This window comes from Micropterus salmoides, unplaced genomic scaffold (genome assembly GCF_014851395.1).
Source record: "Micropterus salmoides isolate LMB-PRFRI ecotype aquatic unplaced genomic scaffold, ASM1485139v1 Ms_hic_scaffold_16, whole genome shotgun sequence".
Lineage (NCBI taxonomy): Eukaryota > Metazoa > Chordata > Actinopteri > Centrarchiformes > Centrarchidae > Micropterus > Micropterus salmoides.
Genome location: NW_024040707.1, coordinates 15,558,446 through 15,583,456, shown reverse-complemented (window position 1 = coordinate 15,583,456; position 25,011 = coordinate 15,558,446). Strand labels below are relative to the sequence as shown.

General features: G+C 39.8%; 2 long non-coding RNA genes across 2 annotated transcripts; both read right to left on the bottom strand.

The window, feature by feature from the left end:
* Nucleotides 1-5,196: 5,196 nt before the first annotated feature.
* LOC119905403 lies at nt 5,197-12,449 on the bottom strand. The gene is made up of 2 exons (XR_005444814.1): nt 5,451-12,449; nt 5,197-5,360 (listed from the first exon to the last, which is right to left on the bottom strand). It is a non-coding gene; the product is annotated as an uncharacterized LOC119905403 (long non-coding RNA).
* Nucleotides 12,450-17,626: 5,177 nt separating this feature from the next.
* LOC119906044 lies at nt 17,627-24,566 on the bottom strand. The gene is made up of 9 exons (XR_005444921.1): nt 24,308-24,566; nt 23,783-23,928; nt 23,534-23,606; nt 20,358-20,754; nt 19,990-20,085; nt 19,179-19,482; nt 18,770-18,949; nt 18,450-18,619; nt 17,627-18,135 (listed from the first exon to the last, which is right to left on the bottom strand). It is a non-coding gene; the product is annotated as an uncharacterized LOC119906044 (long non-coding RNA).
* Between the last annotated feature and the right edge of the window lie 445 nt (nt 24,567-25,011).

The window sequence follows — 25,011 nt, the reverse complement described above, 5'->3', positions numbered from 1 at the left end:
ATTGTGCTTTAACAAATGAGAGTTGAAGTCGCTCATCACTAGTCTAAATAAGCTTCTATATTGGTTAAAATAATTGGATCACTTTCTGGACCAGTGCCTGCCTCCAACAACCTGACGTTAGATACAGGGTAGCTGTAGCTGAGATTCTCCACAAATACGGGGTTAGCTGAGACAGACCTCTGCAGTGACTGAAATGCTTAGTGAGTGCCAGTCCCTGCACCCTGCATCATGCCCTCCTCTGGGACATGTCAGAGCTGTGCTGATTAACAGCCTTTACCAGCCTTGAGGGAGCCAAAGACTTAATGAGTAAAGAACATGTCTCTTCAGCAGGAGAGAAAGAAAATGACTGATGGCACACTGCTTAGCCTTTTAATAAATCCACCACCAGCAGTAGAATTAACGCCATCTTAGTTAACGGTCTCATTGAAAAGAGGCTGCCAGAGAAACAATTACAGCCCAGGCATTTAGTTAAGTGTTCTGACGCAAGATTTGGAGCATTTGCATGTGTATTTTCACAGCCCAAAATGCATTAAGAAATGTATTTTACAAGTAAAGTACAAGTTTTTCCCGGATCTACATCAATTTTATTTAAATTTTATCCATTTACGTGACCATTTCCATGTTGTCGTTAAACCGCAACTGCTGGGGAAAATGGACCAAAGTGGATAAATATGCATCTTGAGATGCCAGAAGCAGAAGCAGAAGCAGCCAGCGGCTGATCCTTAGCTGAGGGAGGTGGGCACAGCTTTTAATGGACTGCATTTAGAATCTGAAAGCATGTCACTTCTAATCATTGCAATAACTGATACACTGCACAGTATGTTATGCAGTCACTTGTGTTCCACCTACATACAATGACACATTACCTAACACTTCACCTACACCTAGTATAATTCATACACTGATGGCGTGCACACCTGCACATTTGAACATATTTTTGTCAAGACACAAAATCCGAGAACCAGTTGTTACACAGGGAAGCCTTAGACCGACCTGTGGAAGATTTTTGTTACTGGTTGGTTACATGTCAGAGGAGAATCGTGATGGTTTCTCTCCTTATGTGTCACAAAGGGCTTCTCTCTTTCTTTCCCCTTCTTTTGCTCTCTTGCCCCGCACATGATTGCTGATGTTAGCCTGACTGTTAATTAGCTAAGTAATACATTTATTAAATGCATACGATACCCAACATTTCCCTCTCAGTAATTCATTAAATCACAGGGGGAAAAACATTTTAAATAATACCCTTTCTTATAGTTAGTGTGATTTGATAACTGAGACTATAGCCTACATGATTTTACAAACACACACTGTATAAATGCAGGGCCACTTAACCACCTACTTATGTGCTTAGATAGCTGAGGTCCAGTGTCATAAATATACACAATATAGATAATTGCCTGGAGCTAGTGTGTGTTTTTTGACTTATAATTAAATGTGTCATTTCCATCCCCCTTGCCGTTGCAAAGCCTCAATTCATTTTCGGTAAATTAAGCTTTTTTACGTTAATTCTTCCATATAGACCATAAAGAAAGGTGTAACCACACAATTAACCATCTGGTTTCTTTACTTTTCACTCAGGAGCAAAAATCAGTCTTTAAACTTGAAAGAAATAAGATTTGACATATTTCATATCATTCCATATCGATAATTATCACGATATGTTTTTATCGTGATAACATTTTTGGCCCAGCCCTACATGTAGTAGGTAAGTAAGCCGTGTATTGTGGCTTGTGATAGGACTGATAATGATAAATGTCGCTGCATTCCTAATTTTCACCACAGGTTGTTCTCCTAACCAGTGTTCAATGGTGTTGAAGCAGCCTTAGGAGAAACATGATTCACAAAATGAACTGCAAGACAGCAGGCTAAAAATTATTTTGCAAAAGTAAACTATGATACACAGATGGACATTTGAATTACTTTACTGACACTTTACCTCCTGCTAGTTTATTTGTAACAGTGAGATGTTCTGACATTTCATTGTGTTTCATGCCTTCATGCCACCCACACACAACCTCGACGGTCTTGCTCATTGCTTTACATTTGACTTTACAGTATCTCATGGTCTTATCTGGGAAACATAACACTTAATATCTGGTGACTCAATTACAGATGGTGCGATTAATGAATACAGGAAAACTCTGTGAATTTTACATTAAAGTTGAAAAACAAATAAATAATAGAAAAACATGGAGTTAGAGAGACTCATTCACAGTCGCTTGGTAAACACACTCAGAGGAAGCCTTGAGCATCTGGCGGCCCGTTTCAAGAACCCCACCCCACACAACCCCCCAAAAAACATAAAAGAGAAAGTCAGGATTTTAGTTGGTTATATATTTAGACTTCAACTTAAATGCATTATTTTTCACTTTCAGCATTAAGGGTAAGTCCTTTAAAGGACCAGAAAATAACAACATGGCCTTGCACAACATGAATTCATCATCATCATTATAAATTAGAAAACATTTGAGAACATTAAATCATATTATCTATACCTGAGATCTTAACCTTTAATTTGCTGGTTAGACCACTTTAACATAAATTATGCCAAGGAGATAAAAGTGTGCCAATAAACCCCACTCTCCCACAGACGGGGGTGCTGAGACAAGGTCAGTCTATATTATGATGTCAAGAGCGGACTGGCCATCGGGAGTAGCGTGAGTTTCCCTGGTGGGCCCCGCTGGAAAATTGGGCCGATAAACCACATAGTATTAAAATAGACACAAAAAACCCCCCTGCAGTTGAAAATCGATTGGGATGTGCCTAGCCGGGTTATTTTTACTTCAAAGGTGGTGGGAGAAAAAAAAAGAAGTCGCTTGAGGCAGGTGCAGCAAAGTACGTCAAAATCACAGACTTTTCTTTTGGTGCTGCTGCCACTTCACACCAGTGGAGACAGCAGTGAGGATGCCGGCGGCCCCAGTACTTGTGCTGACATGGATGAACATGACACAGAAAACAGAGATGAGGGCAGTAGCAAAACCCAGTCAAAGCCAGCAGAGCCCCCAGAGCCCAAGCAAAGCACCAGTGATGTGGTAAAATCAAAGATAATATGGCTTATTTGGCTGTAGCTTGCTTCTTTATGAGGTACATTTACACAGTTTGGCCTATGAATGGCACATCAATATGATGTCTTGTTGTTTTTTGTTTTGTTTGATTAGCTAAGAGACTAACCACAAGTCAGATATTTTTCTGGGTTAATGAAACAAAAACTATGCTAAAATGATCAATTGGCCTTGTAATTCTCAATCTGCTGTAGCTACTGTCTGGTTGACAAGATTGCTGCCTAACTTGGTTGGACCCTGACTAGCCTAGTACTACTAGGACAAGTAGGCTATACTATCCATCCATCCATCGTCAACCGCTTATCCTGCATACAGGGTCGCGGGTAGGCTATACTAATAAAGGTATATTAACATACTAACATTATGTACTAATATTAAATACTACCATTTTATTTATTTTGTATTTTCCTGATAGTGTCATGTTTTAGTGATAATATACACTAATTAGGCTGGTCACCTCGGTTGAGGATTGAGTGAATTTCTGATAAACAAAGAAGTTGTACAAACTTGAGAGCTTGTGTATTGGTCATTTTACCTATTTTTGGTGCAGATAGAAATTGTTGTTCTTATCTTTTAACATACAAATTTTATTGAAATGGCTTCAAGTGTTTTCATTTGTTGCCCTCTAGTGGTTGATTTGGGTATAGGCAGTATTGTTTTATTGCATGTGTCTAGCCCTTTATACAGTCTGCGGTCTAGCCCAGCAAGTTGGTGGGTCCAAGTTTTATTCCATCAATCTATTAACATTTAAATCACAGATGCATTGTCCAGACAGCCAGGGCTCAGCTGAGGTGATTACACAGATAGTTGTTTCTAGTTTCAAAAATGTATTTTAATAGTTTATTGTATTTAAAATGTATTTTAATGACTTGCATAAAATTCTCAAGAATGCAGGAATAAAGGTCTTTAAAAACCCAGAGCCCCTGACAAATGCACCAACATACTGAATGTCAAAGCAGCCACAGCACACACAGTCCACAACATAGATATAACAACATTTGAACTACAGTGAAGGGTTAGAGACAGTGCCTGGACATGGGCAAGGGATGTGACCCACGACTACCTCATCATAATAATTTAGCGCAGCAAGGATCCAGACGTTTCAGAGGAGACCAGTGTATATAATGCAGATCTGTCTGTCGCTGTTAACTGACCCTCCAGTCTGCAGTGCAGTTCATACACTTCACTGATAAACCACAGAATTGTAGAGTAACATAGGCTTCATGTGTCAATGTTTTTATGTCAAGTCGACACTTCTGTCTATATTTGCACACTCCCCACCCCTGCCTCTCAATCTCTGCTGCACGATCTACATCACACTTTTTTAATTTCAGTTCATGGTTTTTATGATGACTAGTATTAGGGGTGCAGCCATGTCCATGCCTCCACACATTGAGTGAAATAAGTAGTTTATTTTAAAATGAATATTATATATGAATATTTTTAAGTGAATAATTTAATTCTTGCATGTGAGTCAGAGGCTCTTTGTAGAACGGAGCCTGTTTCAGGTAAAATTGGTGAAACATAGCTAAGGCTGCCGATTCACATGCTCAAATTATTTAGCTGCTAAGGTGCATTATTGAAAGGAAACAGAAAAAAGCAAAGTTCAGTCTGCTTAAGTGAGTCTGAGCACATCTCAGGTCCTCAAGAAGGCAATACAGCAACTCGGAGCATAAAAACTAAAATCAGTTTCACCACACTTTGAAGTGATCCTAAAAGGTCAGTGTGACTCATAGCTTTCAAACATTTCTATCATAAATTGTGGAGCCAGGCCATTCAGTCCTTCATAGACAAGCAAGTCAAATCTAGTGCATATAGTAAAACCAGTGATTTGAACCGGCTTTCTTTTCTTCATCCCTGTCAAAAACTTTAAATGGACTGGAGCTAAGCCCACAGTTGGCCATCACAGTAGTCTTTTCTTCAGGTTATAAAATGTGTCTTTAGGTCTGTCTTTTTTATTTTAAAATGTTTGTGGAAATCTGAGGTCAGCATCAAGAATGTTCAGTTCATCTGCAGTTTTAAGAGTAAGGGATGAAAGTAAAGCTTGATTTCCAGACACAGGTTTGGTGGGCCACTTTAACCTGAAATTGTCATAATGCAAAAACTTGAGGACTCAAAGGCAGACTCGGAACAGTTCGAAGGGGTAACAAAGGGGTTTTATTGAAAGGTACAACGGAGGACTGGGTGGTAGGTTCCAACAGGGCAGAATGGAGAACAAGGAGGAGGGGAGTTAGTCCAGGCAAGATGTGAGCAGAGCGGGGTGCGGCGTTCAGCAGGGTTCCCGGAGGTAGTGTGATCCTGGGCACAGAGAAAAACAGGTTAATCCAGGGAGAGACAGAAATTACAAGGAATCTTACTGGAGAAGATAGTTGGCCTTGACGCATGTACCACATGTGGTTAACTGACGATCTGGCGAAGAATGTGAGGAGGATTGGGGTTGAAATACTGCAGGAGCTTGATTAGTGGAATAAGGACCAGGTGCGCCGCTGGAGCCAGAGAGTGTAGCCACGCCCAGACAAACACAGACAGGGAGGACAGACAGAAAACACAGGGAAGGGGGGAACAAAAGAACACAAGGTAGTGGGGAGTTCCCCTTCGAGGGAACTCGAACTGCGTCAGTTACGACACTATGCGTTCCCATAGTGTCGTAACCGACGCAGTGTCTCGTTCCCATTCTCGGGGAACCAGGGTTACATACGTAACCCGAGACGATTCTGTAGTACCACAACAGAAATCTCCTACATAAACAACTGATAACTGAGTTATCAGCCATAACATAATGACCACTGACAGGTGATGTGAATAAGACTGATATCTTGTTATCATGTGACCTGTCAGTGGGTGTGTTATATTAGGCGGCAAGTGAACATTTTGTCTTCAAAGCTGATGTGTTAGAAGCAGAAAAAATGGGCAAGCATAAGTATTTGAGGCTAGACGATTGGATGAGAGCATCAAACTGCAGCTCTTGTCGCGTGTTCCCGGTCTGCGGTGGTCCGTACCTGTCAAAAGTGGTCCAAGGAAGGAAAAGTGGTGAACCAAGGCTTATTGATGCATATAGGGAGTGAAGGCTGGCCCATGTGGCCCAATCCAACAGACGAGCTACTGTAGGTGGCAAAAAGAGGACCTACACAATATTAGGTAGGTGGTCGTAATGTTATGGCTGATCGGAGTATAGCTGACCAGTCTGATGTGTGTCAGGTCATTTTATAGCAGCCTGGAGTCATGACCATGTTTAATGAAGGTAAAGGATCAAGGATATCTTTAATGTCCCAAGGGGCAATTTGTTGTACAGACAGCAGTCAACACAAAACTATCAGCAGTCATGACTCACACAATATCAAAACAAAAATATAAGACAGTGGACGAGGATTTAGTGAACTAAAGGGGATGTCAGGGGTAGTTGAGTGCAGCGGCAGGAAACAGAGGACCCAAATGCAGACAGAACCGAGGGAATAGCAGTCCAACAAAGACTTATTAACCAAGTAAAGTAGGCTTACACTGGGAGCTCAGTGGCGAATGTTCAAACAAAAGGTAACTCCAAACAAAACAGAATCCAAGAACAGGTAAAATCCACAAAATAATCCAAAAAACACAGGGACAGAACACTCAGCACAGACGCAAGGATGTGACAAAGACTGAAGACACAAGCAGGCATATATACATACAGGGACTAACGAGCGGGGCAGGAGCAACACAGGTGAGGGGGATCAGGACTAATGAGACACAGGCAGGCAGAGAGACAGCAGGGGAAACAGACAGACCCCAATAAGGCCATAGGGAAACAAATAATAACCAGGAAGAAACAGAATATAAATAACATAAGCAGACAGATTACTAATATACCAAAAACTACAACTAATAGGGAAAACAGACTGAACTAAGATTAAACGGAACACAGAGCAAACATGGACAAAATAATACCGAAGTACACAGACCAGGAGTAGACACTAAGACACGGATAAGAATGCAGGACATAACTAGAATACGAGACAAGCCAGATACTAAAAACTTAAAAATGTGAATGAACAAAGGACTAGACTTAGCTACAAAACCCTAAACATGACAAGATCAAATAAAGCTATAGAAACACAGAATCCAAAACCAAACTCATGAAAACAGATACCAAGTAAACTAGGACATGTGAATGAATAAAAATAATAAACAAGGCTTCGCAGAGAAACACGGAACCAAAAACAGACTAAAACATGAACACAAAACCACACTCCTAACAGGAAGTTTTTATTAGTGTAAAGCAGCTGTGGAGCAATATGAGTGATTCTTACCATGTTGGGTAACAATCATCTCATTTTAATTTAATGACAAATGCCGACTGTTTACACTCGTTCCTGCTTTATAATATTTTTAATACCAACATAAATGCTACTGGTTGGAGATTGTTTAATTAAAATGGTTTATTTACATGTTATGCTGTATTTAATCATTGGACATTGCTATACATTTGCTCCAAGTATTTAGTTTGTCCTGTTGCCAGACTGGCAGGGAAGTGATGTTGGGCCAGAAACAGACATGCTTCTGAGACATCTGTTCTCAGTACAAAGTCTAAAGCCATTTTTCATTGCCTTTTTTGAACGAACATCCCTCTTGTTTGCGCCTCTTCTCCCACATGTGCACCGCCATGAGAACAGGGCCCCTTAAGAATTGCAGAGCTCAAATGGTCCTCATCATTTTGATTTAAGACAAAGACAAACCATGATTGTGTTGTATTCTTTAGTCCTATATTGCACATTACATGCTAAAACTATTTCTTAAGATGTAATGCACCTGGCTTTTAGAATAATTTTTCTACACTGGAACTGTTTTGCTTTCCTAAGCGTGTCTTGTCAGTCCCAAAATCATCAAGGGCCTCTAAACTATATTTTTGCCTCACTTGAATCTTATGATTTTAACATTTGTTTTTCAAACTGTGCATATCATACAGGTTGCCAAATACAGAGAAGTGAGGACAAGTTCTTGACGTCAGTCCCTTTATTGAATAATTCCCTGTTAACTTGGTTATTAAGGAAATCAAGTGACTTTGAACCATGCAAACATTCTCACTTTCCCTTTTAATCACTTGTGGTAACTGAGTTCGTGTGCATACGAATGTTCTCAGTGTTTTATGTCCGCACTCTCTTTTTTCTTCCCAGTCCGCTGTCCTTCTCTGAACTAAGAAAATTGGAGTGAATGTGTCAGCCATGATGTTCTTATCTTCCACCACTCCAACTTCTCCTTGCTTTCATAACCTAACAATTATAAAACAGCCGTGGGCCATTCTGACTGCAAAAAAAGAAGCTCTTACTGGTTATAGAGCAGAAACAATTTCCCCCCTGGAACGCAGTCCTGTCGTGATGTAGTCAGTGGCAATGAGATGTGTTGTGACTGATGCAATGCTGCGCATAGAGCAAATGCCTTGAAAGCATTTTTTACTGATAGCATTTTACTTTACTCACTCATAACCAATGTATAGACACATTAATATAAACAAACAGCTTATTAATAAGCTTATTTAGCAACTTAATTATTATTCAAGCAATGTCTGACCTTGACATTGACAGATGTCTCTATCCAGCCATTGGATAAAAAAACATGGCTATTCTTTCTCTCAAGTTTGACTTTGAAAGGCGTTGTAAGGCAAGAAATAAATATATGTGTGATGTCTTTTGCATAAACCAAAAAAAAGTTAATATACAAGACGTGTTTTTATTGAAAGTTATTCACACTGTATTTTTGTGTGTGTGTATGTGTGTGTATATACACACACACACTTGGTTTACTGGACTATGGGAGTTTTACTAACATTTCAAATGATGATCTTGATCGTCTTATTACTGAAGTTCTTAGACAAACCCCTGGATCAGGAGAGACTTACATCACTGGTGTTTTGAGAGGGAGAGGGATCAGAGTTGAGCGTTGGCGAGTGTGCGAGCGATTAAGAAGAGTAGACCCAGTGGGAAGAGCCTTAAGAGGACGGAGGGCAATTCAACGGAGGGTCTACAATGTCTCTGTCCCAAATCAAGTGTGGTATGTGTTGTGAAAATTTTATTAACATTACAGTAATTAGGCTACTTCCTAGCTGCTGAATAAAGCAAGTTAGAAAGTAAATGTATGGATTTAGGAGGCCCAAAACTATGTTAATTAAATAATTAACTATCTTGGCATAAGTCTTTATATGAAAAAAACATTACATTAGCACTTTACATGACAGTTAGGTAAGCATAGAAATAATGGGGTAATAGTGTGATAATAAACACAATTAAGTAATACCATGTTTTTACTAAATTAATAACTAGGTAATATCTTCTTATTAACTGGGTAATAAGACTGAAAGTTACGTAACCGGGTAATAATAGTGAATCACATTTAATGATTTCAACAACACACAACTAGTTAGTATAGTATGTTATGGTAACAATACGGTAACCAGCTAAAAATAAAATTCTTATATATCAGTGCATTATTGGCTAAAAAATGCTAGTATGGTGACAATAATGGAGTAATAACCAGATAATACAGTAATATAGGTTAATATTTTCATAATATTATAGTCTACTATCAGCATCCATGGTTATTACACAAAAACTGCCATCAAGTGTTTCCAGCTAACAAGTGACAACATTAAAGGTATCATTTGTATTACCTTGAAACAAACATTTTTCATGTGACATGGAAATTCCAAATGGGCAATTACCATATTATACAGCTGAAATTCATCCTCCCTTATGTTTCAAATGTTCTCTTTTGTTTCAAGATAATACAAATGATATCTTCAATGATAGGACTTGTTAGATGGAAACTCTTGATGGTAGTTTTTGTGTAATAACCATGGATCAGGGCCGTGACATGCTAAACTACCTGTTATTAGATTACACCAAACATCAAGAGGCATAATGATCATTTGGAAACACTTGTTTTGGTTTCTGTGTAGTCTGGCTCAATGGTACGACTTAGTCCTTTAATATCAAGTTTTAATTAACTGTTACTCCACTATTACAGTGTTGTTACTGAACTGTAATGTACAGTGCTACTTATATTTGTTTATATTGAACACTTCTATCAATGATCTCTGGGGTTGTAACATTTTTCTAATCAAGCAAAAATTACCTTCTTGATAGAAAAAAATAGGACAGCATTGAAAAAAAAGTAAAAATTTGATGAGCAACCAAGTTGTTTGTAATAATAATAATAAAAAGTCTTCTTATTCCAGGCATATTGACACAAACCACAAGTTGAATCCATGGGGATTTGTGTTTCATGGAGGAGTTGATGGCTATAGCCGCTGCATTACTTACCTGAGATGTTGCACAGACAACAGAGCATCAACTGCCTTGCAACTTTTCATCATGTCAGGAGTGATGCTGGTAGTGAAAATATTGATAATGCACGGTTTATGATTGAGAATCGAGGGGCAAACATGGGAAGTTTTATGGTTGGACGTAGTGTTCATAATCAAAGAATTGAAAGATTGTGGGGAGAACTAAACAGGGTGGTGTCAGCATACTTCAAAGACCTTTTCCTCTTTATGGAAAATGTTGGGATTTTAGATAGCACTGACCCGCTTCACATTAGGGCTCTTTACCATGTTTACCTTCCAAGAATTAACAGATCTGTGGACGAGTTTGTGAGGCAGTGGAACCACCACAGCTTAAGGACAATGGAAAGTAGGTCCCCAATGCAACTGTGGACAGTTGGAATGCTCCAACTGCCTCAACATCAAAGACTCCATCATGTACATCTGCAACGCCCCTATCACGACCAGTGGGACATTGAGTTAAGGGTAATAAATCCCTTGATTGACGATGGAAATCATGGAATTGAACTTTTTATCACAGCACACCTGCTTCAAAGAAATATTTAGTTTTGTTATATGTAGTTTTGTTGCTGTTCATCAGAAGTTATACAGGGGTTAGGCTTAGGTCTACAGGTCGTATGACAGAAGATGCATAAATGCTTATAATACATTTTTCTTTCATGAAAACCCATAGCAGTTATCACCATATAAATTCACGCTGTGTATAACATTATGTATCATTTATACATAACGTATTAATGTAACACTATTGATGACGATGAACCCTATTTTTGTTTTGTTTTTGTTTTTTTGTCAGTTGTAGTTCTAAGTATCCAATGGAAAAATATTACATTTAAAGCCTGGGATGCACATATACCGCCACAATACATACTAAAAGGACAGTAAGCCAGTACACACAAAGTAGGAACACAGAACAATTTATTTGTTAGAAGGCCATACCACAACCTATATAATGAATAATGAGCCATAGCAATGGGGCTGGGCAACACTGATAAAAGTAACTACAGTGAGCCTTCCTCCTGTACAAAATTTGCTAATGGGTTGTTTGAGCAACCTGTTTTTTTACAACCAATAGTTAAGTACAGTGGTTTAGCTACATTTAGCCTTCAACCCCAAATCTGACCACTATTAACCATAACTGTGCTTATTATTTTTACCATTCGGACAATTATCATGTAATGATCTCATGCTAAACCTTACCATGATCTTTTCACAACCATACCCAAATTGGCTTTGTGACCAAACTTAACCAAGCCTTACCCCTGGCATTGTCATAGCCCAAATGCAACAGGCATTTCCGACATTGTATCCATATCTGTGGCATTTTATCAATCAAACGCTGTTATGGGTCGTATCAGAGGGTGGAGACAAACAGCATATGGTTTCTCAGGTTAGAGGACTGGCTGACAAAAATGCAACAAAAAGTGCCTCACATTTATCAACTGAAAACAAGTTTACATGGCGCACCTTATTAAATCTGAAACAGAAAAACATGGCTTGAAATATATCTTCAAATGAAACTTACTTGTTTTACTGTGCATTTTTCTTGTCTTTATGCTTAATTTTTGTCTTAGGGAATAACAGAAGGAAATAAACCTTGCACTAAAAAACAAACAAATATATCCTCATCATATCTCAAGCTCCACAAGCCCTCCATAATATTACCTCTCACGCTCTTCCAAATCCTGGTGAATTGCGTATGGCAAAATCCATGTTAGATTTAAAGTCAATGTATACTGCATAAACTGGTATGCGAAGAATATTTTCGCAAGTATTGGCCACTGGAAATCGGGAGTGGGTGATGAACTCAAGGCTTGGCTTCGGAGAGAAACCCAGTACTCGAATGCTGTCACATCCAGTGAAGAAAACAAGAATATCCTCCAGAGAGACATTTTCAACTGTAAAACATAAAAAAAAAAGTATTTTCATATAGTAATCAAGTATTACACCACTGGAGTAATACAAAAGTAATCCAACGAAGGTTGAAATCAAGGGCAACTGGACTTGGTTGAAGATACTGGAAGACGTTTCGTCCCTCATCCAAAGGACTTCTTCAGTTCTGACTGACTGGCAGGGAAACTCAGCTATTTAACCTCAGTGGGGTCGTTGGCCCGGGTCATCGATACCGCTGGTTCGTTAGTGTTCCTTGTTGCTGTGACGACAGTCGTTACAGTCGTTAAGACTACCTGTGGCCAAGACTGAACGACCATCGTTGGTATCTTCACCTGAGGCCAATAGGTTACGTTTGTTGAGTTTCCTGGGAAGTGATGAAAGGATAGCATTGTAAGTGGGGGATAAGTGGTGGCGTAGACCCCCTCCCCTGTTCAATGACGGCTTCTCGACCCTGGTGTAGATGGCTTCCTTGACACCTCTTTCAAACCATCCATCTTCTCTGTCTAAAATGTGCACCTGGTGGTCCTCAAACGAGTGTCCTCTGTCCTTCAGATGTAAGTAGACTGCAGAGTCTTGACCTGAGGAGTTGGCCCTTCTGTGTTGAGCCATGCGTTTGTGTAGTGGTTGTTTAGTCTCCCCAATATACAGGTCTGTGCATTCCTCACTGCATTGGACCGCATATACTAGATTGCTTTTCTTGTGTTTGGGTGTGCGGTCTTTGGGGTGTACCAGCATCTGTCTTAGTGTGTTCTTGGGTTTAAAAAACACAGGGATGTTATGTTTGTTGAAAATCCTCCTGAGTTTCTCTGATACTCCAGACACGTATGGAATCACAATGTTGTTGCGTTTGACCTTCTTTTCCTCCTCCCCTGTAGTTTTGTTCTTCTTGGATCTTGTGGCTGTTTTCACAAAGGTCCATTTAGGGTATCCACAGGCTGTAAGTGCCCCCTTCAGGTGGTTCTGTTCCTTCTCTCTGGCTTGGGCGCTTGTTGGTATGTTTTCCGCTCTGTGGTGCAGTGTTCTCATGACCCCTAGCTTGTGCTCCAGTGGGTGGTGTGAATCGAAGAGTAGGTATTGGTCTGTGTGTGTGGGTTTTCTGTAAACACCAATCTGCAGGCTCCTGTCCTCTTCAATGTGAACAGCGCAGTCCAGGAAGGCCAAACTGTTGTTGTGAACATCTTCTCGTGTGAACTTGATGTTACTGTCCACAGAGTTGATGTGTTCTGTGAAGGCTTGCACTTCCTGGCTTTTAATTTTGACCCAGGTGTCGTCCACATATCTGTACCAGTGGCTCGGTGCTATTCCTCTGAAGGAGTTGAGGGCTTTATTCTCCACTTCTTCCATGTAGATGTTTGCCACAATCGGGGATACCGGTGAGCCCATGGCACAGCCATGCTTCTGTCAGTAGAATCCACCGTTGTACTGGAAGTAGGTGGTGTTTAGACAGAGGTCGCGTAATTTACAGATTTGGTCAGGGCTGAGTCTAGTTGACCTGACCCTGAGTTTGGTGACATTATTTGTGCACAACAGCCATTACTGTTTGGTTTGATGGTGTATATAAATGTTGTATGTTATACTGTATTACATGGTGAAGAAATCAAATAAAGAAAACTGTATAATTTTTTCGACAATGTCATGTCCCACTATGTTGCAGCCAAAAACATTTTAGAGTATATCCAAAAGCTGCAATTTGCGGGTTCAAGCCTTCTTGTAATCAAAGAAGGGAAGCAGCTTAATTAGCCAAAATCCAAGCCATGCCTGGCAACTAGGTTTTGGTCTTTACAAAGCCACTTCAGCTCATTTAAATCTGTTTAAGAAGGAGTGAGATCATTAGTAGTTACCTGGATGAAACTCCACTTCGATGACAATGTGTGGAGCCCTCTAACGGGCTTTGCTATTGGTTTACCCTTTTATGTGGCATGTCAGATCATTTTACAACAGTTTACACCTAACTTTGTTATTACTTCTAGTTATGTATACAGGTGCATCTCAGAAAATTATAATATCGTAAAAAGAGTAATTTTCCCCCCGTAATTTCAGTAAAAAAGTGAAACTTTCATATATTCTTACACATAAAGTGAAATATTTCCTTTTTTGTTTTGTTTTAATCTTGATGATTACACTTCCAAAAATCCAGATCTCAAAATATTAGAATAAAGAATGTATAATACAGAAATGTCGACCTTCTGAAAAAGGTTACTTTATGCACTTAGCACTTGGTCAGGGCTCCTTTTGCGCTGCTGAGGTGTTATGGAAGCCCAGGTTGTGTTGATAGCAGCCTTCATCTCGTCTGTATTGTTGGTCTAGTGTCTCTCATTGTCCTCTTGACAATACCACATAGATTCTCTATGGGGTTCAGGTCAGGCACGTTGGCCGGCCAATTAAACACAGTAAAACCATGGTCAGCAAATCAGTTACTAGTGGTTCTGTCCCTGTGGGCAGATGCCAAGTCCTGCACAAAAAGGAAATCAGCATCTCCATAAAGCTTATTAGCAGAAAAATCTCCTGGTAGACGCCTGTATTGACTCTGGACTTGATAAAACACAGTGGACAAATACAAGCAGATGACATGGCACCCCAAATCATCACTGACTGTGGAAACTTCAAGCAACTTGGATTCTGTGCCTCTCCACTTGTCCTCCAGACTCTGGGACCTGGATTTCCAAATGAAATGCAGAATTTACTTTCATCTGAAAAGATGACTTTGAACCACTGAGCAAAGGTTCAGTTCTGTTTCTCCTTAGCCCAGGTAAGACTCTTCTGATGTTGTCTCTGGTTCAGGACTGGCTTGACACTAGGAATCTGACATTCATTTCCTGGACAAGTCTGTGCCTGGTGGCTCTTCATGACTCCAGCCATAGTCTACTCCTCTTAAATAGTCTACTCTATTCTTAAATCAGTTTTGCTTGACAATCTTCTTAAGGCTGAGGTCATCCCTGTTACTTGTGCACCTTTTCCTACCAAACTTTAACCTTCCAGTTAACTTTTTTATGAATATGCTTTGATCCAGCACTCTGTGAACAGCCAGCCCTTTCAGCAATGACCTTCTGTAGCTTACGCTCAACTGTCAAGTCAGAAGTCCTCCCCATGATTGTGGTTGTGTGTACTGAGCCAGACTGAGAGATTCAGGTCGATGTTTCTGTATTATACATTCTTTATTGTAATGTTCTAAAATTTTGAGATCTGAGAGATCAAGATCTAAACAAAAAAGGAAATATTTCACTTTATGTGTAATGAACCTAGAATTTATGAAAGTTTCACTTTTTGACTTAAATTATAGGACAAAATGATCTTTTTGATGATATTCTAATTTACTGAGATGCACCTTTATACAGTATACATCACTACATTCATTTTTACATTCAGTTTATTCAAATGTATATCCTTATATTTTAGCATTGTTGGAGGGGGCCTGAGGCATTAGATTTTCATTGCCAACTACTACTTCTGTGATTGTAGTGCACAACAAAAGAACAAAGAACTGAAACTGCTCAGCGGTTGTGGAAAAGCAGCGGCGAAAGCTAACCAGTGGTATTTTATTGTATTTTACTAATTTTATATAAAATTTTCATGCTCTTATCTTTTTTTGTATTATTCTTTACACTTGTTAAAGCACTTTGTAACTTGTTTTTGAAAAGTGCTCTACAAATAAGGATTATTATTATTATTATTATTTACATTAAGATTTACTAATTTGGCAGACGCTTTTATCCAAAGCGACTTACATTTGAGAACATACAAGCATCAACAGACAACTGACAATACATACTAGTAAGAGCAGCAATAAATACTAGTAAGAGCTCACAGTACATATCACATCAATGGGGTAGATACCTAGGGAAGGAAGTAAGAGTTAACAAAAAGTGCAATCAAAACAAAAAGTGCAATCAATTCAAGATCATTGTAGGGGATAGAAGAAGAATAGCACAGGAAGTTTATGTTAGAGGTTAGGAGTTAGAGGTGTTATAAGAGGAAGTGTTCTCGGAAGAGATGAGTTTTCAAGAGCTTCTTGAAGTTAGAGAGGGACGCCCCTGCTCTGATGGCGTGTGGTAGCTTGTTCCACCATCGTGGTGTCACAGATGAGAATAGCCGTGACTGGGATTGCTTTGTGTGAAGGGATGGCAGAACCAGGCGGCGTTCGTTGGAGGAGCGTAGCGGCCGAGAAGGAACGTAAGTTTGTATTATGGAGTTTAGGTAGATGGGTGCAGACCCAGTAGTCACTCTATATGCAAGCATTAGTGACTTGAATTTGATTCTGGAGGCCACGGGGAGCCAGCGGAGGTCACTGAGTAATGGAGTGACATGGGTCCTTTTGGGCTGATCAAAAACCAGACGCGCTGCTGCGTTCTGAACCATTTGTAAGGGTTTCACCGCACAAGCAGGGAGACCTGCTAGGAGGGCATTGCAATAGCCGATGCGAGAGATAACCATGGCCTGTACCAGAAGCTGGGTTGAAGGTGATGCAGATATGTCCGATAGACAGTCCGTGATCCGCGCCGAGACAGTGGGATCGCCTGGTGGGAAGGATAGGTAGAGTTGCGTATCGTCTGCGTAGCAGTGGTAAGAGAAGCTGTGCGAGCGAATGATTGGCCCCAGTCAGGTGGTGTAAATTGAGAAGAGAAGGGGCCCAAGCACTGAGCCTTGGGGCACCCCTGTGGAGAGGCAGTGGGAGGAGGATAATTGTCCTTGCCACAAAACATTGTAGGAACGCCCCGAGAGGTAGGTTTTGAACCACAGGAGTGCTTTACTCGAGATGCCCATTGCTGAGAGAGCGGATAGCAGGATCCTGTGGTTGACTGTGTCAAAGGCAGCTGATAGGTCAAGCAGGATAAGAACCGAGGATTGGGCTGCAGCTTTAGCTGACCTTAGGGCTTCTGTTACAGACAGAAGAGCCGTTTCAGTAGAGTGGGCACTCTTAAAACCAGACTGATATGGATCTAGGAGGTCATTACCTGAGAGGAATTCTGAGACCTGATTGAATACTGCGTGTTCAATAGATTTGGATAAAAAAGGTAGAAGAGACACTGGTCGATAGTTCTCAACTTGAGTTGGGTCAAATGAGGGCTTTTTGAGCAAGGGTGTAACCCGAGCCCTTTTGAAAGTGGTCGGGAATGTTCCTGAAGCCAGAGAAGTATTTATCACATGAGTGATTGTCGGGACCACAGTAGGAGATATGGCTTGGAGGAGACTGATAGGAATCGTGTCCAGTGGGCATGTAGTTGGGTCGTAGCTACGGGTCAAGAGTTCTGATACTTCGCTCTCTGTGAGAGGACTAAACGAGGTGAACAACCACTGACCTGGGAGGGCAGAGGAAAAGATGTAGTAGGACTGCTACAATGGTTGAGTATGAGTGTTTCAGAGAATTGGCTAGTTATAGCCTCCACTTTGCCTGTGAAGAAGGCAGCAAAGGTATCAGCAGACAAGTTTGTGGGTGGTGGAGGTAGAGGAGGATTTAGTAGCGATATATGGATGAGAGACCAGGGGAGAAGGAGCATCACACATCACTCTCCCATTTATTCACCACCTGAACTAGGAAGACAGATGCTCATTCCAGCTCAAGACCATTTGACCCACCGCAGAAGACAATAATAAACCAGCGCGTCAGTAAGGTTCTGCCCCCTGCAGGGCTTTAACTCCAAATAATGTCTCATATTGAAACACTGTGCCAAATGCCAGACTTACTTTCAGCATCCTGAAGATAGTCTTGCCAGAAAGCCAGGGCCCGGCACTCTTCTCGGAATGCATTACTCCCTCTTTCAGAGTGTATGATCTGGAGGAGAAACCCTTTTCGGGCTTCACAAAAAGGCACTTTGTAGAGGGTATCTCTGGATAGCATCTAGGACATCAAGAGATGTTAACCCATCTCTGAACCTAGTAAAAAGGAAACAAATGGTAATGTGTAGTTCATGTGATTTAGAACCTCCAGTGCAAACTAGTTTTTTTTACATGTATAGTTTAGTAAGGTCCCTAATGAAAAAGAAGAAAAAAGTAAATTATACTTTCACTTGTACTATAAAATGGAACTCATCATCCATAATTACATATATAGTAACAACTCAAAAGTAAGCTTTTTCTTATGCTTTCCTCTTCAGTCTCTTGTATTTTTTTACATTTTACCACTATAAACCTAACAGTTGTTTTTCTGCCAATGTACACTTATAGTATGTGCTCAGACATAAACATACCTTTCAAATGGTGCACGGGTTCGCTGGAGGACATACAAGTGAGCCAAGTCCAAAGCAGTCTCTTGTTTGTTTTCCAGTGTTATGCGAACATTGTGACCAGCAAGACTGATCAAGCTGGCTGCCTGTGCAACTGCCTCTTGCAGTTGTGAATCAGTCTCAGCCTGTAAGATCTAAAAATATTAAAATAATAGATGGTATTTATTTAATGTTTTATTGAGAATGAAGACATACAGCTGTTAGCTTTACTGTTAAAATTGTATGAATGTTTGTTTGAATGAATAGTTTGTAAATATGACGCAATCCAAGGACAATATGCTCACCGACTGCACCTGTGACCTTGTTTCTTCATCAGTAATGTGTTCAGTTTTGACCTTTACGTTGTCTGGACCCTTTTGAAGACACTCACAAGAGTTCAGACAGGAAACATGGACTCTGCCCCCCATGGGCAGTTGACATTGCCATGATCTGGCCAGCGTAGAAGTATCCATTGTCTTTCATCGCTGTTATCAAATGAAAACAAACATTACTTGTCAACTGGTACCATCAAAAATAATGTTTGTCACAATGCCTCTTTGGGATACGAGAACGCAGGTTACAGGATACAGGTTACAGGATACAAAACCTGAAAATTCTTACACTTCCTCATTAGTCAGGTATAATGTATTTATTGATCCAAAAGAAATCCAATAATGACCTATTATGGCAATATGAATTGATTTAATCATGTACCTTTGGAGTTGCATGTGAGGACTTTAGCATTAGGGGGACCCTCAAAGATGCCAATGTTGTCCTTGATTTCATGTAGACAGAGTCGGAAAAACTCCCGAGTAGGTCCTCCATTGTCCACAGCACCCTCAGATATTCCATAGTCATCAGTGAACTTAACATCTACCTTCTTCTCGGGTGAAAAATTGGATCTGCCCATGGCTCTGGATGCACATTTCTTCTTATGATATTGAAGCGTACAGTGCTGTCATTATTTACTCGAGAAGCAATCCGCTCCATTATTCTCTCTAAAGTCATCTTTAAATCACTGAAACAGTAATAAACAATACAATGTAGTTAGTGTCAATGGTAATGACTCGGCCACTGAACTATCATGTAACATCCATAACATGGTAATTCATATTCATTAAATCCTTAACATAAACGTTTGTGATAATGGAAATTAGCAGTTTTTTCTTGCTTATCCAGAACTACTTAACCTACTGATATATCGCACATTAATTGCAAAGAGCAACAGAACAATTTTCAACACTGGCAACCACAGTCCATCCAAAAGAACATTGACAACCATCAAAATCACACACTGTACATACAAATAAAATATAATGCTCTTGAGTCTTGACAAAATTACCACAGAAATTACTGGATATCAGTCAGAGACAAGAAAACAATATTGTGCATTCATCCAGATATTTCTGACCTATGTAGGTTGCAACTTGCTAATTCTTCTTGGTACTAGTCTAGATAACATATGTTATTGTTATCTGGCATTACAATTGAAATAATTACATTTTATATAATATTTTCCACTGACCTCTCACTTGCACTGGAATCTAAAGACCGTGAAATGGCTTCCTGTACATCAGGGTCATCAGAGAGGTATTCTTCCTCAAACAGGTCAAGGTATGTACTACAAAATAAAATACCAATATTTTATTATTGATATTAAGGTACAAATATATAATTTTGTTGCTTTAGCGCTACATTAAGAACATCCTTGTTGGTCTAATAACTTAAATGTTCTTGAATTGACAGTGCATTATTTAAGTGTGTAAAACTAGGGACACCATCATTTAGTATCAAGGAAATATATTTTTATGCAAATTGTACAATAAAAAGGCCCACTAAAGCCCAGACCATGGAATAACTGTATGAAGAGACACAAATGTACAAAAGATGGACCTGTAGGATGTGCTGGATGAAATACTGCCAGATGTGCTGGGTTGGGTGGGACCGTGGGACACACCAGAGGTGTTATGAGCAGAGGACCGATGCATGTCACCACTAGCATTGGCAGTGGGACCAATCGGTAAGCCATGGGTGTTGCCACTGGAGATGGAAGAGGAGCCACTGGACAGGGTGAGAGTCTCATCAATAGTGATGACAGGAGCACTAGTGGACATGGTGGCGGTGTCAGCTGAGATGGAAGGTTCATCGGTGCAAATATCTTGGGTGGCAACACACCAGATAACTTGATCACCACAAGAGATGGAAGGGTTATCATTGAAGAGGGACTGGGCCTCAACAGTGGCGATAGCTGAGACAACTTCTTTGGAAATGTCACCTACGCTACCAATGACTGCAAGAACATGGAAAAATAATCAATTAAGATTTAACATTTGAGTGACATTTTACTTATATGAGAGTGAGCATCAGAACACATCTTGGACTTGTACAACACATGTATTAAGCGGTGGATTACAATAAGTATAATTTTTCTGCTCAAAATATTACTTAAAATAACTAAATAATAAAAACACAAAAACATAAACAACCTGCCACAATCTCTGTTTCAACTTCCAGACACATTCACACAAAATAATTAAGGGAACACTTAAATCACACATCAGATCTCAATGAACAAAATAGTTCAAAATGTTTACTGTATATTGTATAATTCGTTGAGAACAAAATCATGTAACAACAGTCAGTGGAAACTAAAATCACTAACGAGCTGAGGGCTGGATTCCAAATCACACTGAAAATAAATAAAACAACATTTAAATCATAGGCTGATCCAAATTGCGTGACTTTCATTATGGCAACTCATAATGTGACTCAGTAGTGTGTTCGGCCCCCATGTGCCTGTATGCACAACATCTGGGCATACTTCCGATGAGACGCAGATGGTGTCCAGGGGGATCTACTCCCAGACCTGCATCAGGGAATCAGTGAGCTCCTGGACAGTCTGTGGCGCTACTTGGCGGTGTTGGATGCAATGACACATAATGTCCCAGGGGTTCTCAATTGGATTCAGGTCTGGGGGATGAGGGCCAGTCAATGGCATCAATACCTTCATCATCCAGGATCTGCCAATACGTTCTGGCCACATAAGGCCAGGCATTGTCCTGAACCAGGAGAAACCCAAGGCACTCTGCACCAGCGTCTGACACTGGCTCTGAGGATTTCATCAGCAGTCAGGGTACTGTTGACTAGCATGTGAAGGTCTGTGCAACTCTCCAAGGATATGCCTCCCCAGACCAATACTGACCCAAACCGGCCATGCTGGATAATTGTTGCAGGCAGCATAACGTTCACCATAGCGTCTCTGGAGTCTTTCACGTCTGTCACATGCGCTCAGTGTGAACCTGCTCTCATCTGTGAGGACAATTGGCCGCCAGTGGCGGACCTGCCAATTCTGGTGTTCTCTGGCAAATGCCAATTGAGCTGCACATTGATGGGCTGTGAGCACAGATCCTACTAGAGGACATTGGGCCCTCATGCCAACCTCATGGAGTCTGTTTCTGATAGTAGATCAGAAACATGCACACCAGTAGCCCGCTGGGGGTCATTTTGTAGGGCTCTGGGAGTGCTCCTCCTGTTCATCCCCATACAAAGGAGCAGATACGGGTTGCTGGGTTGATGCCCTTCTACAGCCTTTCCAGCTCTCCTCGTGTAACGACCTCTCTCCTGGTATCTCCTCCATGCTCTTGAGAATGTGCTGGGAGACACAGCAGACCTTCTTGTGACATATGGATGTGCCATCCTGGAGAAGCTGGACTACCTGTGAGACCTGAATGGACTGCAGGTACCAACTTATGCTACCAGTGTGCACAAGGACACTAGCAAAACGCCAAACTAGAGAACAATCAGTCAGGAAGGATAAGGAGAGAGCAACTGTCTGTGGACAGTGGAAACCATTCCCTATGTGGGGGGTGTCTTGCTGTTGCCTCTCCAGTGCACCTGTTGTCACTTTCACTCGCACCAAAACACTGACACTGATTCACAATTGCTTATGCTTCCTAACTGTACAGATTAATATCCTTGAAGTTTAATTAACACAATGTTATACTGTGATGATTAAAGGTTCAGTGTGTAAGTTTTAGTGGCATCTAGTGGTGAACCAACTGTGCATTCACGTGCTCCTCAGATGGTTTTCCCGAGTTGTAAAGTAGTTCTTCCAACTTTGGTATGTTCATGTGGTCCTAAGTCAGAATGTGGAATCAACATGGAAGCTAACAAAGATGTGCTTTATCAGTGCATAAAAACAATATGCAGACATCTACGATATCTTATATCAATTTAATTTCTAAATCCAACAACAAAAAGGCTATGAAAACGTTCAACATATGGTCCTCTTTTAATATCTTTATATAAAAAGACTACTCCGGCAAAGTTGTTATTATTTGTGTCTTCTTATATATTTGTATATTGTTCTGTATACTTATTTATATCACATGTACACTTTTTCCTCCTATTGCAATAAAGATTTTTTTTAAAATTCCAATTATTCCGATACCACATGAATGGACCATTAGTCACCACTCACCCATTTGTTGCAAAAGCGCAGAGGAGAAGCTACAGTGGTCGACACACTCTGTCGGCTCTTGTGCTAAATAATACGTCTGGTCCTCCATTTGTCCAAATTTCACTTCTGTTCTTACTTCTAATAAGCCAGACTACGACTATAACTATCATTGTTACTTTTTTTTCTTTGTACATATTCTCTGTGTATTCACTGTTCACTAGTGATGAAACGTGCTCTGCAGATCAGTTTGTCCATTTGGTGTACTGTACAACGTACTGTACATGGCGGCGCAACATGGTGAAGTCCATGTAAGAGGACCTGTATGTAGATAGAAATGACTCATTCTAAGGTAATAAAAACATAACGGTTTATTATTATTATTATTATATTATTATAAGGTCTTTATACACCACTGAAAACTTAGGTATGGATATTATGTTGCATTTCTGTCAACAGATCCTCCTAAATATTACACACTGGTTCTTTAAGTTTTCCCTTAATTATTCTGAGCAGTGTATATGTGATTACTATCCCTATTACCCTGCATGACAAGCCATAACCAACATCATTTTGATTTTGTTTGTAGATGCATATAGATAGAAATATTTACCACAGTTGTCACTGTCCGATGACTGGGCGAAATCAAGGCTCCCTGCATGGTGACTGTCTCCATCAGAACATGACTGACAATTGAAGCAGATAAATACAACAAACTTTAAGGGTCAAATACACTATACTAACAAACAAATGTTTGTATTATGTCACAGCATAGGACAAGTAATGGTGTCTCAGACATCCAGTGTAAAATACAGTATTCCCATTGCCAGTCATGCACATGACATCTTTATGCACTACTTACAGATTCTTTCTCCTCACTTAAAATGACCTTGTCAGGCCTGACATATATGGACTTCTGATGAAACAATTTTTTTAAAAGGCCTCCACTGATTGGAGCTAAGGGATGGCTCAACTAGTCTGTTGTGGCATGGCATCAAGATTTGTAACCTGAGGGAATGAAAAGCACACTGTATATGAAACTAGTTAAAAGTATAACACTACACTACAGTACATGGAAAAGTTTGAGTTTCAATACATAATTTGTGTGCACACAGAAATTTAAATTCTGTAAAGTTTTGCAAGTCAACATAACTTGGAGATAATACCAGATAACCCCAATGTATTGTATTATTGTGTGTATTTTTTTTTTTACATATCCAAGCTTGGTAAAAATAAGCAGCAGCAAAAGAGAATGTGAAAAAATAAATGTAAGTGAAAACACATGCACTCAAAATTGACCTTTCATAGTACAGTATATGATATTATTGCAAAAATATAAATAAGATGAAACAGGTAAGAAATGTGCCAAAACAGATCAAAAGCTTACCTGCATCCCTCTACAACAGGCTGGAAGGCCGCTGTTATTGCCTGCATTACTTTGACAGAGTCCCAGTCACAGCCAAATTCCAATGCAGATTTTATATGTCCATTTTCAAAAAGCCAAGCTTTGCTGGCACGCCTAGGCACATTTGTATATGTATGGTCTGGCAGGAGAATGACCTCTTTGGTAAAAGACTGAGCCACTGGATTTCTTAATTGTGCCAGAAACCTTAGAAACATTAAAGAAAATCCAAATTACATTAAAAAGTGTAAAAACATGTACTACATTTATATTATTTACAGTATACATTTATATACAATAAACATGTAGCCTACTGTAGATTCACTTATCTTCTCTGTTTACGAACAGATAAATGTGTTAAAAATGAATTTATTCTGAACTGTAGTTATTTTTTGTGGTTGCTAACATTAACATTTGTGTCTTACCATGGTACAGTATTAAATTGTGTAACTTCATAATTTACTGCAATGTTAATAAATATACAGTATGATTAATAAAGCAGTGATCTGCACTAATGCAATTTATTAATTTGAAAGTTCTTTTAAATAAAACCTAACAAGCCTCACAATAATTACCTTAAATTAAATTATTTAAATTCGACTACCTAAATCATAACTGTTACTGCGTGGAACAGGACAATACTATGAAATGCTAAAATAAATAGGCTAATGTTACTGCAAAGAAAATCA